This window comes from Falco naumanni, chromosome 4 (assembly GCF_017639655.2).
Source record: "Falco naumanni isolate bFalNau1 chromosome 4, bFalNau1.pat, whole genome shotgun sequence".
NCBI classification, from domain to species: Eukaryota; Metazoa; Chordata; class Aves; order Falconiformes; family Falconidae; genus Falco; species Falco naumanni.
The window spans coordinates 26,569,356-26,589,869 of NC_054057.1; the positions used below are offsets into that span (position 1 = coordinate 26,569,356).

The 20,514-nt window shown below is 36.2% G+C and overlaps 1 protein-coding gene across 2 annotated transcripts in view; it reads right to left on the reverse strand.

The window, feature by feature from the left end:
- Positions 1 to 20,514, reverse strand: part of CNTNAP2 (contactin associated protein 2) — a 1,145,700-nt gene that overhangs the window by 661,464 nt on the left and 463,722 nt on the right. The window lies entirely within an intron of this gene.

The following is a 20,514-nucleotide window of genomic DNA, read 5'->3' on the forward strand; positions in this document are numbered from 1 at the left end:
CATTTTGAATCACTAATCTTTTGCTGAGTTATCAACTGTCCAACTATGTGGTTGTTCTGGGGAAGAAGATACACATCTTCTATCAGTAAGATTAGACACACCAGTCATTTTTCTGTAAATATGAACACTGAAATAACTTGCTTCCTACAATAGACAGGGATCTCTTCAGTTTCTCCAGTTTCTAAGAATTTTTAGATGAATTACATGCTGGAAAGTGAATGTCCAGTTTCTTTCCTAATCATAGCTGTCACCCACAACATAGCTTATTTTTGGTTAATGAAATTTTGGAAGTCAGGGAAAGATACAAGAGCTCTCAAGAGAGTTTTAAAAATCAACACAGTAAATATTTAGAACTTGGTTTGTAGTTTTGTGCCTATTAGTAAAATATTTCACAGCATCAAGCTTAGAAGTAAACAATATCCATTAGTTAACATCGAAGACTATTTTTCGGTCTTGTCAGTTTATGGACAATCATTAATTCAATGATGGCAGATGTTAAAGATTATGATTCAGTTATTCTCAAAATTTTCAAAGGAACTTTCACACCTCTTTATATGTAATTTTCAATAGAAATAAGTGCCTTGTAATGGTGAACAGCGTAGTCATAAATGAACAGAGAAAATGTGACCCATTACTAGACAGCCTATAAAAATAAATTTTTGTGCATCCTCATTAAAGAAAGATATTTTTGCCACAAAGAAAAAATATTCGGTAGTAGTATCTACACATTTGTCATCAGAATGAATATATATAAAATCCTATAATAAAGTCTCATAGTGGAATGAAAAACAAAGAAACAAACAACTGGGCTGTAAGGAATAGTACTGCAAAATATAGTTATCAAAAATTTGAAAGGGATAAAATCTAAGTCAGCCCTTTGCATGCAGTTACAGCAATACCTAATTGCATGCCCAGATACTACTCATTCCGAAAGGATATCTTAGATGCATAATTATATTGTACAGTGTGCAGAAGATCTAGGTAGTTGTAAATGTAAGGAAGATCCACAGGATCTGTTCTTTGGCAGGTGCAAAAAATTGTGACCTGTACTAATGGCATTCACCTCAGTTTTTCTATACTGCATCTATTAATGTACTAAATGATGCTGATGACACTCCTCACTTCATAGCTGAGCTTGTAAGATACATTAATTAATTTATGAAGCATTTACATATTCCAGTGGTAAATGTTCATAAGGAAATTAAAGAGTTTTGTCTTCTGAGCTGAATAAAAGACAATAAACAACAATGGAAAACATACACTGAATGAGGACAAAAAAATCCTGTTGAATAGCTGCCTATTCTCTTAGTCTTGTTCTAGGAGTCAGAACTTCACAGAAGGAATAAAGAATTTGATCCTTTAAAAATATATATTCTAGTGAGCATGCAAAGTGACACTTCATATTTCACGAGCAATTTCCGTTTGGTATTTCTTAATGTGATGTTTGGCATAATCTTATCAAAATTTACTGAGGGTTTTCCTGGTTGTTTTGTTTGGGGGGTTGGTTTGTTTGTTTATTTTGCTAGAAGTATTAGGGGTAAAGGAAGCTCAATATAGGAAGGCATGGTATTTTCTACATAATTTGATTAAATGATTGATCAAAAGCAATTCTAAAAATAGGAATGATTTTCTGTAGCTCTGCAAATTTTGTGCCCTGTTTTATGTTTTTCCAGCCCTCTGTCAGGAAGACTTAGAGCTGAAACCAGCAGGTGGTTGATATTTTGCAGGTTTCTATTGGCTGAATGCATAAATACAATTAATAGAGAATACGGCAGTCTGTCATTAGTTTCCCAGATTATTAAAATGTATTCCATTTAGTCTCCAGCAGAATAATATCTTTTAAATACAGCTTTCATTTAGATAAATGTGGTACAGTAATGCATGCTCTGTGGATAATGCAAACGTGAGGCCAAAATCCATCACTGCAAGGCTGAAAAATCAATTTACAGGAGCTTGTGAATTATGTACTATTGCTGTAAAATCTCCTTTTCTGACCGCGATTTGTACATGGACTCAGAAAGATAGGTTTTCATTTAAAATCAACCTCATATAATTTTCAAAGCTACATATCTGCTAAGGTTAACAAACAGTTTAATAAGATTTAAAAGAATAATGTAGACCCACACTGCTAATAGATTTTTTTTAAACAGGGAGTGAATCTAAAAGAATAAATATATATATATTGCAGTAGGAAACCCTCTTACAAAACTGTTTTTCAGAAAAAGGTGAAAATACCAGCATCAATTAAACAAGCTTTTTTTTCAGTTTATTAATCTCATGAATTCACTTAAGTATTATTGCCAGATGTCTGCTTTTCGTGAGTAACATGTTTTTTCTTTAACCCAAACTGGGAAAATTGCCAAAATGGCTCATTCGTCTGTAAACCAGGTAGCACTGTCTCACTAGTCCAAATCCAAAATCATCTGTTCTACAACTCATTTCTTTTCTTGTAGTGGATACCAACTTCTGTAAGCTGCTTTATGTTTCAGCTCAGATTGCAATAGGAAGATCAAAAGTTTTGTGAGTAACAACCACTTTTCTCAAAGGCAGTGCTCCACAGGACAGCAAAATAGTAAGAATGGAGAAAGGTAAGAAAATATGGTCCCAAATTCTTTTTAAACACTGCTTTTGAACATTAAACAGAGCTTTCAGAAGTACTCACTAAGAGTTTTGAGACTATCTTTCTTAAGAGTAAAATTTGCTCAGCTCCAAGTGGTTTTCAAAAGTTACCAGGGCAGGTTTATAGGACAGATAATATATTTTAGTGGGCCGGCTAATTAAGTTTTAAAAAAGTAATCTTCTGGCACAGAAGTTTTCTTCAGCTGAAGTGGCAGCAAGAAGAAGCTGTACAATCTTTGAAACTCACTTTGGCTTTATCAGTGTTATTCAGCGACACTACTGTACATAAAGGCACAGTAGAGACGTTCAGTATCATTTTTGTTGCATACACAAAGAACCTGAGAGAAGTGAAGGTAGGTTTTAGTGAAATTTGGAACAGAAGTTAAAATTCATATTTATTTTGTCCTGTATTTACCAGCAATGATGTTCTAATCAACAATAATAAAGGTTAAAGCTAAAATATAAATTTACAGCAGTATTGTAGTAAAGTTTAGTAGCAAAGTAACATGCAACTTAATAGTATTAATTAAGTAAAACTGACAAAAATGGATTTAGTTTGCTGTAAAAGGACATTTTTGCAATACCATTCAGTACTCAACTTTATGGATATAGGAAGTAGGTTAGAAAATCTTGGTTGGGGAAATGCTTTGATCACCTTTTACAAAAAAGGATTGGAAAAAAAATCTCTGCATTAAAATATCTCTGAAGATTAAATGAAAAGAAACATGAAGTGAACACAAGTGGAAGCTTTCATACTTCAACCGAAGTGGAAAAGAAAGAAAGAATGCTGGTCAGATACTCAATCAAATGAACAACATGGCATTTATAATTTTTCAAGTCTTAGTGAGACAGAGAAAAACCCCTGAACTTCACAGCTAAAAAATTGTCACAATTATATACCAGAGAACCTAACCTTCTTAAGGGGAAAACTAATTCTTCACCTGACTTAATTCAGGTGAAGAGTACTCCAACCAAATTAATGATTTATTCAGAAACAAGTATTAACATTACTTAAATGTGTGCTTTCTCTAGGGTGATGTAAAAATAATGCAGTTCACGGAATAGTGGGATATTCCTATTCCAGTTAAAAGAGGAAGAACTATTTTTTTTATATCAATCGTTATTAAATAGTATTTTTTATTACTTTTAATTATATGCTTACTATAATACTTCTTGACAGTCATATTTGCTATTAGCATTTTAAGCAAAGGAAGGAATAATTTATGGGTCTGAATTTATGAAAAAAATCTAGGCTTCTGGCTTTATTTTGACACAATGATAGTGAAAACACTACAGGGTCTGTGCTAAGGTAGTATAGTTCTATAAACGGCTCTCATACTCAGCAATAGGATTTGCATGTAAAGCCACATTAATTAAGGTGTGGCATTATAACATATGGAAATATCCACAAACAGACGCTGTCTGTGGGAAACATAACTGGGTTTTCTTTGAGAATTCCAAGGTGAGTTAAACATGGAGTTGGCTAAACCTTGAAATTTTTATTTTATAGAAAATCCCCACAATTCCAAAACAAATACTTTTTTAAAACCTAGAAGGATTACAAACTTGAGAAGTTGACAGCTTTAGTTATGCCTGTCAGACCTCTGCCTGGACAGCAAAGAAAAGCTATGAAAGGTTTGTTATTCCCTGGAGTTCTCCAGACCCTACACCGGTGAGGAGAGGAGCAGGTCGGGCTGGGCGCTGGGAGCCCTAGGCCAGAGGTGCTGGGGGGGACCTTTGTCACTGCAGGGCAGCCCGGAGCCAGGGGCACTGGGAAAATTCACATCACTTACTGGTTCTGGACAAGCCAACTGAAAGCCATATCAGAACTCCGAGAAACTGAGATGTTTCAAAAATGCAGTCATGTTATACCACATGAACGTTTTCCAAAAAAAGAACCTTTAACTTCATTAGAAAATTGAGTCAAGCTCTAATTACCTCATTGCTGATGAAATAATTCTCTGCTCAATACCTATGAAAATCCAGCCCAAATGTATGATGGAAACCAATACAGCAAGAACAAAAAAATTGGATAAAGGAAAATGTTTTGAGATTAACTTCGGGGGGGGGGGGGGGGGGGGGGGGGGGAGAAAAAAAGAGGGGGTGGGGTAAAGTTGGTAAGAAAACTGGTTGCAGAAGGAAAGAAAAATATCAAACAGACAGAAAAAAACTGAATGGTTTTTAAGCCATTTAAGCAACAACTTCAGGTTTGGTCTGTTTTAGCTCAGTTTTGCCACATTCCCTTACTTTCATGCCCTGGTGCTGTATGGGTGCACCCTGTAGCAGAGGAGCTGGTTTCTCTTTCTGACAGCTCCCAGGTGATGCTCCACAAGTAAGTTGCAAAAAACTTCTCAGTGGCACTTAGTCTAGTTTCCAGGGCACACAAACTGATTAGGTAGTTTTAACTTAATCTTTCACTGTCTCGGTTGCACATATAGAATAGTGAGTAAAAATTCATTTGGTTTATGGGGTTGTAAAAATAAAATAATACTTATTAAGCACTTAGTCAAGTATTCACATGGGTGCCTAAATTAGAAATCTGAGCCTTTTGTGGTCAGTGAAGCAAAATGGGAGATAGGACTTAAATTAAAAACTTGCCACTCTTCACTGGCTAAACAGTAAAACATAAATTTTCCTGGGTACAATATAAATGTATTCTGAAAAATGGAGATTATAATCAACAACTTAGCTCCCAAAGTTTCCTAGTGACTGATTCACTAGGCAGAAGAAAAAGAAAAGCATAAGAAAGATTATATAAAAAAGAATACAGAAGAATACAAAACCCAGTGTGAAATGGTTATGGAGACAAGAAAAACTGCTTTTCTCACAAGTTGTGAGAATTTACTCATTAACAGACAAAAATTACTTTTGCTACATCTTCTATAGAACGAAAGTGAGACAGGAAGAATGTATTTCCAAACTAACTGCAATCATTACTGAAATAACAAGAGCAACAGCACTTTGATCACCAGCTGCTGGGCTGCAGAGCTCAGCCCTAACCGAGCTCTCACCCAGAGAAGACGGGTGAGCACAGAGGAACCCAGCATGCTCCTTGCTTCCTTTTCCTCTCTAGTATTGATGCACTTTTTACACACTTTGATGCTTTTTAATTAACTTTTAAGTCATTTTCAAAACAGTACTTATTCTTTGTACACCTTGTACAGTCTGGTCTCACAGCTTCTTGCATCTCTTCTACACCGCTGCGCTACTCTACCAGGTTACTCATAGGAAACTTTGCAACCCAAGAAGTTAGAGCTGTTACTAGCGAGTGTACTGAGACACAGGTACAAACTCAGCAGTGTCATTCTGCACTACCTGCAATTAGTGCATTGGATTATAAGACCTCGCATCCTCCTTCAGAAGAGGTACAAAGGTAAAGCCTATTTTAAATAGCACTTAGAATCTTCTATATTCAGTAAGTAGATAGTAACTAAATAAAGGAAGCTTTTGATTGGATATATATATATATATATATATATATATAAAAGAAAGATTTACTATACATTAATATAAACCTTTTCTGCTCACGATAGAAAAACTTCAATTTATAACTATAAACCAAAATGACCATACTTGCTGTTTTCGTATTTATTCCTTTCAAGTGGTGGAGAAAATCTAGATGGTAAATTTTCAAGATAAACTTCTCTCAGTTATGAGTAGTTTTCATTCATATGTGAAATCACGTAAGTGTCCAAAGACTACTTCTCAGGTCATTGCAATTCTGCATAGACTATCAGTGTGCAAGAAACAACCCTGAACCAAAAGACGTGCAATATATGAAATGGTTCATTACAGGAATACAATTGTAAATCAAGATATGGGGAATAAGTCTGGTTATTGTGTATTAATTGCTTCAAGTTTGAAGTTAACTTTGTATACTGAATTAACAACAAACAGACTCTAAAGACAAAATTAAATAATCAGGTGTTTTTCCAGTATACTTTCAGTATCTGTTTAACGCTGGGATTACAGTAAATTGCAAATAACATTTGTAATTCTCCACAACTCAAATGAGCTTCCCAATAATGGGAAGTAAGACTGAATAACAAGCAAATAATAAGCTTTCTTTAAACACTTCTTCAGCTAACCTTAAAACATATTAAAACAGTATAAAATGCATTTTAAATTACAGAAACATGAAAAAGTTTCTTTTTGTTTTGGTTTTTGTATAATTCCAAGTTGTAATGTTTATAAAAGGAACAAAACACATGTATAATATTAAGTCAAGATTTAACAATGTCTAGAGAAAAAATAAAATTAGTCCTACTGCTATCTAACACTAATACATATGTCAGTTTCCTGCTGTAGTTGCAGTACTGTCTGAACATGTCAAGAGGAAAGAAAATTAAAAAAATAAACTCTTACAAAATATTTTTCATGCACAGGAAATCTCTAGCCATTTTCCTTTATTTTTTTCCTATTTGCCCTAGGCAAAGCTCAAAATCTGAAAATAACTTCCTTAAATCAAGGATCACAGGTTTAGAACGTTTTGCTCTGTTGGTCAGGATATGAGCAAAATAATCTAACCCAAATATAGATATGGGAAACATCAATGAAAAGCATATGAATCCTTTCTAAAAACTAAGTCCAAGGCTAAAGGGGCTCCAAATGCAGAGTGACATAAGAAAAATTGCAAGTAAACTCAAAATTCCTATCTCAGGAAAAATACCTGTAGTTGGATGGTTTATTATAGTTCTTTCAAACTGATAAAAGGAGTATAACTAAGAAATTCCCAAAGGCAGAATTATAATATGTGACAATCTTCAAGCATGCCCGCCTGTCCTCAACTTGCATCTAAAAGCTGATTGCCTTTCCAGGGAAATAAGGACAGTTTTAACCACTTGGTCTTTTGAAATTATTTAAAAAACCCCACAAGGATATATTATTATTATAAAGGAATGTGCAAAGAAATATCTGAGCTGTTACAAGTTACCTCTTTCTTCAGGGATTTCTTTCAGTTAAGTTCTTAGACATTTTTTCTTTTCTCTTCCCCACCCACCCCCCCCCCACCCCCCCCCCACCCCGCTAAGGTGAAAATGGCAGAAGGGTTTTGGAAGGGCTACAGAATATTTGTGTCTCTGCTTAAGTCCATTCAGACAATGTGAAATGGCAACTCAGTCTTCATGCCAAAAGTGCCTGATGTCCATATCAGCAAATTAAAGTAAGAAGTAATCTCTGTCTGGAAACCCTGGGAATTTATTAAACTCAACTTTTAACAAAAGAGACAACAATAAAATAAGACATACTGTAGGCACTATTTTTGTTCTAAAGTGAATAATCTGATTTCATCCCATTACCTCTTTGCTAGCTGTATTCTTTCAGAAATTACATTTCTCCCTTTAGTGGAGATAATGCACCTCTGTAATTTCCCTATAAAGTTGTTCTGTTCAGGTTCAAATCAAATACTATCCTGAAAGTTACAGTATTGCTATCTTCTAGGTCAAATGTCCTCACATAGCATCTGAAATAGGAGAATTTCCATATATCAACCCCCATCCTTGTTTAATAATCAGCAGTGGTGAATTATTTTGAAAACAATAACTGGAAGAGGGAAGGATTTTAAAATTTGGATCACCTGTCTTTTCTTTTCCTTACAATTCATAAAATGAATAGTAAAGTGATTTAATGGCTTAATTTCCTTGCAACAGAAACTTCCTAAATTTAATTTTAAGCTGTGCTATAAATCTTAGCGGATTGAACATTTCGAGTCAATTGATCACTAGTTGTGTGCAAGTAATTTTTTTTCCTCACACAGCATGGGCAATTTTACCTGACTCAAGTATTTCTGCTATATTTATTTTTGGCAGCCAGGTTGCATGCTTCCCTTACCAAGAAGGCAGTGACATTTTGAGTTCAGTGTGACTTCATCGATTCTCTTGAGCCTGTCACTGAGCAGGGCTGAGGGCCTCTAGAGCAACCGAAGGAAAGGAAGAGTTGGAGGTCAATAGAGCAACACCTGTGCCATTAGTAGCCTCGTGCGTTTTACTACTCGTGTAGAAGCAGAAGATGGAAATTCTGGCATACAAAGATCTTTATTACTGAGCCCCAATATTTGTTCTACAACTCACCTGTGACAAGGATTTGCAGCAGCACAGAAAAGGTGGAGTGCAGTTCTGTTCCTATGCAAAGGGCCAAGTCAGCGAGAAGCTGGTAGACGATCCACAATTAACCTTCTCGCATAACCTTTTTTCCAAAGCTATGTCACAGAGACACTGTTGTTTCTCAGTAACAGCAGGTATTCTTACCATCACCAGCTTTTGCAGTGAAGGCACCACAATCTTGTTGCTATTTATTACCCTGGTATATCCATTTCTCTACAACCTATACGAGAGAAACCAAGAATACCCTTTGGGGTTATTTTTAGGAGGGAGGAGTAGAAAAACAGAGGAGCCAGGATCTCCCTATCTTTCACTTTCCCTGACTTCTAGACTAATTTAGTTACTCCCTGAGACTATTTTGAAAACATGCTTGCATGTGATCAGAATGAATTTGGAGTTCATCAGAAGGAAGAGGCTATTATACCGTTCCTCTGTTTCTCTATAGGATTGCAGGAAGCACCTGCAGGAAACATCTCTACAGTCACTTGATATAGCTCTGTAAATACTTGTAATACTACGAGCACAGCACCCAGGAAGGATTGTTGGCAGTTGTGCTTTGTTGCTTAAACACTGTGTGAACTTAGTCTAACAGCCCAATGCCTCTGAAACTGGATCTGTCTGTAAAACAGAGATAATACTCTCAGAAGTGTTTGCTGAGAATTAATTAACTAATATTTATGCACTGATCCTTTAAAAACAAAACCAATCTATGCATTGTTTTTACATCCCTGCTTGTGTAAAAAAACAGAAATGACAGAGACTCACTGACTTTTGTGGCCAGAAGGGAGTGTTGTGATAATCCAGACTGGAGTTCAGTAGACACAGTGCACCTACTCCCGTGTAACAGTTCTAGTGATGAGTTCTCAGCCTGGGCTATAGGGCAAAATTCATAAGGTTTTTCAGTCTTGAATTCAAAACTGAAAGTGATGTAAAAATCAAATTTGCCAAACCCCTTTAGAAGCTCTTCTAATGGTTACTTAATTCAGTGTTAAAATTATGCATTATTTCTACTTGGGCTTTGGTTTGTTCATTAATCACTGGATCTCGCTACGTCTTTTGTTCTGTATCAAAGATGGTTCACTACCATGGATAACTTGTCCTTTGCAAGAACCTGGAAAACTAGGATGAGAAAACACTGGCTAGACTTCCATAACATCTAAATAATCAGATAATGAAGCAAAATCGATAATTTGCCTTGAACAGTTTGCAAAATGACAACATGATCTGGCTTGTAAAATAGAGACACTAGCTACACACACCCACCCAGACCCTCCGATGAATGTGTAAAATCAGGCTAGAATAGCAGCATGGTTTTCCATCTATTTTTTGTGGAATTCATTCTCTTCCTATGTTGCTATGTCACTATCTTAAATATCAAGGTTCAATCCCTTCCTAAATAGGATCACCAAAAGGTTTCCAGTTATCACTCACATTATGCGTATTATCTAGCTGGGATTGCTGTATTGTACTGTCACAGAAAGCTTTCAGGCAGTCTCCACTGTGCTTCACACAAACTCAGCTATGACTTAACTCAAAGATACAAGAAATATGATAACACAATAGCTCATACGTCCATTTAAAAATTGTCATTCTTCTTTTTGTAAAACAACATCAGTTTAGATAATCTCTGTGCAATCCAAACTGATTGCTTAGAATAACTCCAGTACAAATGATAAATAGCTGTCATATTAATATATCAGAGGCCATGATGAATACCTAGTTTTTACAAAGAATATCACAAAAGTTCAATCAATCTTTGAATAATGATGTGGGTTTTTTCAAAGAGCCCTATTCACACTCATATATATACACACTAGAATTGTTTTGCCTTGTTACTCTAAGCTTGCTTAGGGAAGAATAAAAAAGAATAGACAGAACAGGGAGCAAAGCAAGGTGGAAAGACAGCAGCAGTGATAGATCCTTGTTTTCAGCATCTTTTCATAAATTCTCTTGGGAAGCCAACTGAGTTTCATTGAAGGGAATGAATCAATGGTCGTTCATAAAAAGAAAATCAATTAGAAAGTCATTACCTGAAAATTAGCAATCAAAAAACAAAATTCCATTTTAAAGCCAATTAGACTATATGTCATTATGAAGTTGAATTGCACTTGCATTGATGTATGCAAAGTGATGAACATCCTCCATCCCTAAGAGACAAAGAGAGTGAAAAATTAAAGAACATGTTTATAGACACTATTGAATTTATTTTTTGCAAGCTATCTTGAGCAGCAGATGACTACACTCAGCTTTATAACAGCTTTACATTGTTTTTCTCAAGTACTAATGTTCTTAGTAAAACTACAGCAGTTAAGGAAACCTTGCTTTTGCTCGCTGTCGTAACAACACACAGGAAAACAACTGCTACTGTAAGAGCCAGGGAGAGGGCTGAAGGCAGGTAAGTAGCCTCTTTCTCCCAGTAGCTTCCCATAGTGCTGGTGCAATTTATGTTTTGTGCCATGCTGGAAAGGCAAGTAGTACTAAATGTTGAGAAGGAGGGGCAGACAGCATCGCATAGAAGAGTTAAATGTCCTGCTGGGCTGCAGCTGGACAGTAATCCCATCTTGTCTTCCTATCTACAGTGACCTGGCTAATCCACCGTGACCCATCGTGCCTGGGCCTGCAGTATAGAAAGAACGGTCTATCCCTCCCTCCCAGGTCTGGTCTGAGTAACAGGACCCAGCAGAAATCTCCCCTTGAAAGTGGGATGCTGCAGCTTGCAATGCTAAAGTGGTGTTCTAGTGAGTACATCTCACCACATCATGTCTTTGCAAGGGAGGGGGAGCTGCCCCTGCACTGACCATGAGAGACTTATTCTTAAACACAAAAGACATAGCTAGAAGAAACAAGACCCAGTATAAATTCATTACAGAACATTAAGCACACCTTAATCACATACTTAACATCATGCACATCCTTAAGTAGAATTAGGTTAAATAGCTAAAATGTAAGTGCCATCTTGAAATGAAATGCTTTCCTGAGTTGGGGTAAAAAGGTTCAAATTCAAGAGGTTAATTTCAGTGCTAAACTGAAGTGCCTAGTGACAGACATGCTAGAAAAACCAAGATAGCCCCATCAAACCAGCAGACGTGATGCTGCGCACAGGAGGTCTGAGATTAGCCAGCAGCTCACAGCCAGGCAGAATGCCTGAGTGTCTCAGCTGGGGCTGGGTACCCAAATTCTGGAAATGGAATTGCACTCTACATGTCTAGAGCACATCTGTGTATGAGATTAATCCTGCCCTAGGGCGATCTGCTTATCTTCTGTAGCATTATAAATTTACTGCAGAGAAGAACTTCAGATAAAGGTCCACCCAAGTGTTCTGGTAACAGTTACTTGCACATTAGAGCCATGTATTCTATGCTGTAGGAATGTATAGTGTAGAATATTCATATACAAGTTGATATATATTTTTTCAGTTATATTGATTAGTATTTTTCCCTTTGGGTTCAGCAATGGTGGATGCTTGGCACCAAAAATAACCAAATCCTATCAATTTACACTTACGCTGGGGTCCAAATCCTATCAGATTACATTATTGCTGTTGACCCAGCATGGGTCAACAAATTCATCTCCATGTTTAGATTTAATAATTGAGTCAAAATAATGCGGCTCAAGACAATTGGCGTTCCATCCACAATTCCAAAAATCTAGCACAAAGGCCATAATTTTAAAGTGTTAAGCTGGATCTGTGGAGTGGTACTGCAAACAGAAAAATGAAAAAGTTACATGTCAGAAATGAATACAAATAATGGAGAATGAGATTGACTGATTTTGAAACTTATTTAATTTTATTTTACAGACCATTACTGGAATTTTATATTTATGAATCCAAGAAGGACCACACACGAGGCTCTTATGTTCCCTCATTTAATCCATAGCTATCAAAATCTGTTTTTAAAATACAATGCATCTTTATACTACCTCTGCATAAAGGATAAAAGATGGTTATTAAATAAAAATATACTTAAGCTAGGTGTCAGTGCAAGATAGCATATAAATGACCAATAGTAAAGAATACATATGAAAAGTTTCTAAATGTTCTTTTATATTTTTATAACTGTAACTCAGGTTCTTCAGCTCTACTTCCACACAACCCCAGCATGCCTCAGCAGAATACTTGGCCATCCAAGTCACTGCCTGTGTTTAGGAAGGTGGTTTGGTCACTCGTGAGATGTGCTCCTAAAAGGAAGGGGTTTAGAACTTTTCTCAACACGAACACCGAGTACCTTATCTTTGGCTCCAGCGGGTCAATCATTAAGTCAGCTCTGCTTTCTTTCCACATCATCTGTAAATTAGAATGCTAAGGGCTGACTCACCACATAGTTGTGGTACAGGAAAAAGAACTACAACAGTAAATGATGAGAATATAGAAGAAGTTGGCTCTAATCACAGCTATGCCATGCGGTATTCCTGAAAGTAACATCAAATCCATAGGGCTATGCTGGAAAATTGCTGTGTGGAGCTGTAACTACCCACTTGCCTTTGACAACTACATCTTGACATAATGTTTGAAATATCTGAGCAAGTGACCTGACCCAATGCAGGCCAAAGTGAGATGCTGCACTTCTATTCAGTTCATGAATTCAGACATCTGCAAGTTATACACTATTGATATTTCTGCCTGAATAATGAATTTAAATTAAACATCTTCTTAGACTGTAAGGGTACTGATGCATCTTAAGAGATCATAAAAGTCATAAATAAAGTTTTGTGGAAAGCGCCAAAAAGTAAGTACTGTAATGATAGTATTAAGCTCTCAAGTGCTAAAAACTAAGGGAAAAGAACAAAGTGGAGAAGGGAAGAGGAAAGAACAATGAAAAAAGTTGTTATTTAAAATTATAGACCCAGCAAATACATCCACATTTCTGACAACTTCTGCTGACAAAGGCCTGGACACAGCAGAAATCAGGAAATTATTAGATGCATTGGGTAGTTCCTGGGTCCAAACAAGTCTCCAGCTTATTACAAGCTGATTTCATGTTTCAGAAACACCAGAAAATTTCAGTACTGCCTGTTCAATGGGATAAGACACTCTTGGAATGCACAGTAGTGTTTCTTGTCAGTGAAGCCATGCATATGGCAGATGTCCCTGCCCATGGCAGGGGGTTTGGAACTAGAGGATCTCTGAAGTCCCTTCCAACCCAACCCATTCCATGATTCTATGTACCATCCGGATTTTTAAGTTTGTATAGTAAAAAAAATAGCATATTTTTACAAATTCCATTACTACAATTATTAGACAGACTTGAGTTTTTAAAAAGAAAAATAAAATATTGCATTTTTCTGTGAATTTTTGAAAGGAATTCACAAGTACTTTCCTCTACAGAAACTGCCCTAACCATAATGAAAATTTCTTCTCTTAGTGAAAATCTGAACAATCCTATAATCTTTGCTTATGGCTCAGTAAAGGCCAAGTTATCCTCTCCTTAAGCAGCATGGCTGATCATATCTTATTGAAAGACAGAAAATTTTAGGTACAGAGGATGTGTCATGGTCTGCACACATGATGGAATATTGTCTATTTTTGCATAGATCCTCCCTAAGTACAACCTCTTATTGACTTACATTCTGAATCAAAGGGATGATCAGCAAATAAAGTTTCAGGAAGAAAAAGAGTGAATATTACTTGTGGATTAGGCAAAAAGTATTATACAGAAAGATCCTTTTGCTACATGGCAGAAATGAAGAGACAATACAAAAAGAGGAGTAGAAATACTATGCTGTGATAATTGGGTAGAGATAAAGATGCTTGAAAAATGCATACTCAGGCTTTGATTTTTTTGACCTAAGGTAGACAAGGTAGAAAAAATTGGGTGTAAGTGCAAAAGCAATTAAGTTAGTAGAAAAGAATGGTTCAGAATGGAAATGACTGCACCAGAAACACATCCATAAGACACAATGACAGAGATGTCTAAGAAAACAAGATAATGCTTACCCAAAACAGACTGAAGACACATGAAATGGTATGTCCTTCTGCCAAGATTGATGATTCTATCAGATTAGGACAAAATGGAGTGGGAAAACAAGGGATGAGGAAAGACAAGAAGACAAGGATACGCAAACAACTTACATTATTTACAAAGTCTAAGGACAATAACTATCCAGAAAACAGACTTTTAGCATAAACTTATTCAACACTAAATATGTTTTGAAGCTAAGAACAAAGAAAGATGCATAAATCTGTGGGAAACAATGAAATCCATTGAAGGCAGAGTTAAGCTAACCCATCTGATCTCTTTTCTGCAAGAAAAGTTTTTGCGTATGTTTGGTGTTGTTGTTTTGGTTTTTTTTTTTTTATCACAGAGATGGCATATAAGCGATTTCAAGGTACTGTTTGCTATTCACTCATGGGAGATTAGTAATTGAGATGTAGAAGGTGGCAAGTAGTGCAAGATCTGGAAAGGAGCCAAGAGAACGTGACAAGGAAACTAGGAGAAGACAGTTTATCAGTTGAGTTTCTCAAGAATCATTCTTGGGTTCTGTATTATTTCATTTATGAATTGGACAGAAGAATCGAGGCATGATGAACGCATAAATGACATGAAGTTTGAAGTTTCTACCAAGACCAAGGGAAAATTAACAGATTTGAGCAACAATGTGGTAAAAATTAAGAGACAGGTAAGTAGTGTGAAGCCAAAGAACCTCACCTAGGAAGCAAATGAAAATCTCTTCTACTGTTTATGGCAAATGTGTGTAATAAGTGAGCTGCATCGACTGCATTATCAGATGTAAAAAAAAAAAAACCAAAACAAACCCACGTAATAAATCTTTCTTCAAACATGTCACAAGGATACAAGCCTGCCAGACATTTTGTAAGACCAGCAGATAAATAGACAAAATACAAAAGGAAAGCCATGGCAGAAAAGTTAAATGTATTCTAAGCATTCTGTGGATTAAAATGGGGTGTTCTTTGCATTCTGTGGATTAAACTGGGATGATCTCCCTCATGCATCTCTTCTTTCTAAGGGATTTTGTGAAGGATTTGGTTTGAAGCAGTTTTGGAACAAATAGACAAAATAAAAAGTAACAAATCACAAAGGTCAGACAGTACCCACTTGGACTCTGAAGCAAGTCGAAGATGAAATAGCTGAATTATTAACAATGGTGAATAACTTCTCACATAAAACTGCTCTGCTGCCTAACCATAGGAGGGTGACAATTTTAGAAAAATCCTCCTCCAGAGCATCAGGGAATTACAGACCAGTAAGCTTGTCATCTATGTCAGGCAAATCCTTATATACTAGAATAAAGAACAGAATTACTTCAGACACCTGAGCAATTCTGATCTGCTTGAGAAGAGTCAGCTTGGCTTTTTTTTAAAAAAATCCTTCATTACAAATCCACTGAAATTCATTCAAAGAGCAAATATGCATATGGATAAAGGCAATCTGGGTAATGTAATCAATTAAGCTTTCTAAAAGGATGTTGGAAATATCCCTCACAAAAGGCTTTTAAGGTAGCTAAGCAGTTATAGCATAAGAAGGAGAGTCCTTACATGGTAAAATAACTGTTTAAAAGATAAGCTGTAGACAAAGTTGTGTTCCAACACTGGAAGTCTCCAGTGGAGTTGTGCTGACCCCTGTAGTGTGCAGTATACTCATAAACTATATATAGGAAAGAGAGTAAGCAGAGAGATAAGAAAGTTTGCTGATGGTGCTAAATTATTTAGAGTGAGCGGTAAGGGTGAGAGAGCACTGTGAAGAACTGCAGCAGAATATGTTTTATGAGCCTGAATGACTGGGATTAAGTGTAGATAAATGTAAAGTGCCACATCTGGAAAAGACTCTCCTAATTTCATATTAAAATGATGAGCTCTGAGCTAACCATTACTATTCAGAAGAGAGATCTTAGGTTTGTAGTAGGAAGTTCCATGAAACAGTCAGCTTAATGCTCAGTAGCAGTGAAAAAGTAAATGAAATGCCAGTACAGGATTACAGAAAATACAGTTATGCCACTGTAAACCACGGTTCATCTACACTTTGAACATAATGTGAAGTTCTAGTCCCCTCGTCTCAAAAAGGATATACAAGAAGGGATTACACTTCTGCATGAGGAACAATTGAATAATCTGTGAGTCTTCAATCTGGAAAATAAATTAATTCATTGGAATATGAAGAAGGTTTACAAAATCTCAAGGGACGTTTCACATTCTCTTCCTGGTAAAGACATGCCAGACAGCAAATGAATCATGGTTCAAAACAATCAAATAGAGATGAAATTCAGCAAAGGGGCAGCGCCCTGTAAAACTTATTACCACAAAAATTGTGGATGTTAATGTCCTGTGTGAGATTAAGAACAGAAGCTGCAAAAGCACATAGGAAAGAATCCACTGAGGATTACTAAATGCACAATACTACATAGTGACTCAAGAAGTGTTTGAGCTGAAACTGATTAGAAGATAGAACTGTTTTACATGGAAGCAATGTGCATTTTCCCTCATTTTTTTTCACCTGATTAATTATGACCATGCTTGAATTGGTCTGTTCTATGAAGTACAGGCACGTGTTATTGAGTCCCTGCTAGACTGCAAAAGGAAAGACAAATCTTACCTCGATATAGTTCAACTTGATACATTTCAAACTTTTTTTTTCTTCTGACAGCAATAAGTAAATATTAATGCCACTATATGAAGCACTGGAAAACCCTCTTCGTTCTATGAGTAGTTTATTTTTATAGCCCTAAGACTGAAAACGGTACCCAGAAAAAATGCTCAGATGAAGCAGGGAGACAGAAAATCTGTCTTGCCTGAGAAGCACAGACATGTTTGGTACACATCACACACAGACAGGAGAAAAAAAACCTTATGACTATTTAAAAAAATATAAATTAAAGGAAATGTTATTGAGACAAAAGGAAAAATGTGATAAACCTTTCAACAGTTATCAATTGTCCATTACTATAAGTAGGATATAATTTGGAAAAAGGTTTCTGACCAAAAGCAGCAGTGAAATTCTAACATAAATTTCAAATAAATCCAGCAAGGCTAAGAAATCTAACTCAGAGAGGCAGAGTCCTTGTTTCTGTAAGGACATGTAGAACGCAGTTGCTAGCAACAGCACACAAGTGGATATTATCACCAAAGAGGTCTCTTTCCTACACTCATATGATTTTTGTAACTGAAAAATAAATTTTAGAATATTTTATAATCTCACTTTGGACAGATTCAGTAAGTTTTATGATTGGATTGTCTCAGAATGCTTCAACAAACTAGAAAATGTATTTCTGTCAGACTGCTAGCTGTAGCTTCGATCACAGTTACAGAAAACTAAACAGAACAGTTGTCAAATACCAGGTCGCTTGATGTTTAATTCATGTGCAAACACCTACTCCGGCAGTTTTCAACATTTGATGCACTAGAACCTGTTTCCCAGAAGTGGTGCCTATTCAGAAAGTGAGAAAAACAGTGTCAACCTGTTGCCTGAAAATGAGTTTGTTTTCCTAGCATAAAAATTCTGATATGCTAGAAGCCATAAATATACTTTTATTGTGATTAATATGAAGTCATTTAAACAAATATTTAAGTTTCTTCTTGTTTAAATCTAAGAAAAATATGTATTATCTTCAAAACAATATTAACTACAACCCATTTTTCTGGAATGAGGAGCATTTCACTTACGGTCCATAAACCAGTCCAAGCACATCAAAACAGAGTAATTTCCCACTATCCTTCCGAAGAATTCCCCATATTCAAAATATCCATGTGTACATCAATGACAGATTATTATTATTATGATTAGTAGTAGTAGTAGTAGTAGTAGCAGCAGCAGCAGCATCCGCCACCGCAGCCACCACCACTGTCCTTTTTCCTTACTGAGACACTGAGATTTGCCTATGGACACAGTTTTGGTCACAAAAAACCCACTTGTCGGTTTCGGCTAAGGATGAACACTGCTGTCGCCCTAAGCAGACATGTGGAAATCTAAGAGAATAATCTGGAGGGATGTTTTCACTACTATTTATTACAAGATACCTGGATATAAAAGGACCACACTAGGTAGAATTCCCTTGCTCTAAAAATTCATGGACCTCACAGAAAGTAGCCTGAAATAAAGCAGAAGGGTGGATAAAAAAGAAAAGGCAAAAATTTGTAAAGAACAAGAAGTTTAAACCTAATAGAAGAAACCAGAAAGGCGGTTCAATGTGGAATCTAGGGTTTCTTCATCACCAGGTTTGGGAGGTGATCTTTGTAGTCATATCAGAGGTGAATCTGAGAGGATACTGTGTGTCAGAGAGATCAGATGAGGGAAGCTGATTTCTGTAATCACAATGGAAAATTATATATATATGTGTGTGTGTGTGTATGCATGTATGTGTATGTAAATGTATACTAACCACTAGGGTCCAGGATCAGCTCAGACACATTCTGTTCCCAGAGGATCATTCCCTTCTTTTCACACCCTGACACCAGAACATGAATCTGGGAAGCGACTTCTACAGGCAAAGAGATTAATGAAAAGGCTTTTGAGAAAAAGGAAAAGGAGGGTGCAGTTACTTGGAAGCAAAGAGAGGTTGCTGCTGAAGTAAAGCATATGGCAGAAGGAAAAGGAAGGTAAAAGGAGTTGCCTCAGGGAATTATTAACAGCAAGGTTGTGGTCACTGGGGTGATATCCACAGGTAAGGAGGAAGGACAAACCACCAAGAGTGAGCAGGAAAGCTGTCCAGCAAGGGTGAATACAGGAATGAGAAAACTGCTTGCTATCAATGGCCATAAGCAGGCATAAGCAGAAACAAATCCCTTAATGTATATGAATGGAAGCTGTGTGGACATGGGTAAGAATTAACATTTTCAGTTAAAAGAAAGAGCAATGGGAAAGGCACTTCTATTGTTTAGTTGGAACACAATTCTAAAGTTGGGATTTGGAAGCCTTTCATACACACACACTACTTAAAATTTTTATAAGCCTTAGACTATAAGAGAAAACGTTGTACAGAATTGTACACTCCTATGCTCTTAATTTTAATATTATTTTCCTATTCAAAATTTTGCTTCCTCTCACAGATCCGCTTTTTAGAAAGGTTAATATATTCCAAAATGCAATTTCTACTCTACATCCAGCTGACATTTTCTTGACAGTGACAGGTTTTTTTATACAAACCTGGAAGAGTAGATAGTACTTGGTTTTTCAGTTTTGCAGTTGTATTTCTAGTTCCCAGGTGTATTTCCAGTTCCAGACTACACTGTGCATTACAAGGTACTTCAATATGTGAGTGGGCAACAGTCAGCAGGTTTACAAGGGGAAAGAAAACCATTTTCTCCTTAGATATTTAGGCTTTTTTCAAGGACAGCTTTCACACTTGAACAAGTTTCAAAACCACTCCAGGCAGTATGATATGAAGTAATTTTAACATGTTTCAGTACATTAGGTTTAAGTAATAATACTTACTTCTTTACTCTAACATTGTCCAAGTCTCTTTACTAAAATAAACCATTGGACATAAGGAAGATTTTATATTCCTGTAACAGGAACTCATACTTCCTACTTACATCCATGTCCTTCCATATGCAGTACAGTCACACTGGTTGTACCTCCATATACATATACTAAAATATCATTAAAAATGCCAGAAAAGTCTGGGTTGTAGAAAAGAGAAGTATTAAAATAATGGGGTACTCCTAGGTACTTTGCTTTTGAAGAACAGACATTTTATGTTTGCCTGAATATTGTATATGAAACTTGACAAAAAGGAAGTATATTTATATTAGAGTATATTTAGAAAGTGCTCCAGTCCTTGACAAGTGATTCTAACATTTACTATTTTAAATCTCATGGTATTTTCTATGACTTCAAAAGTGAAG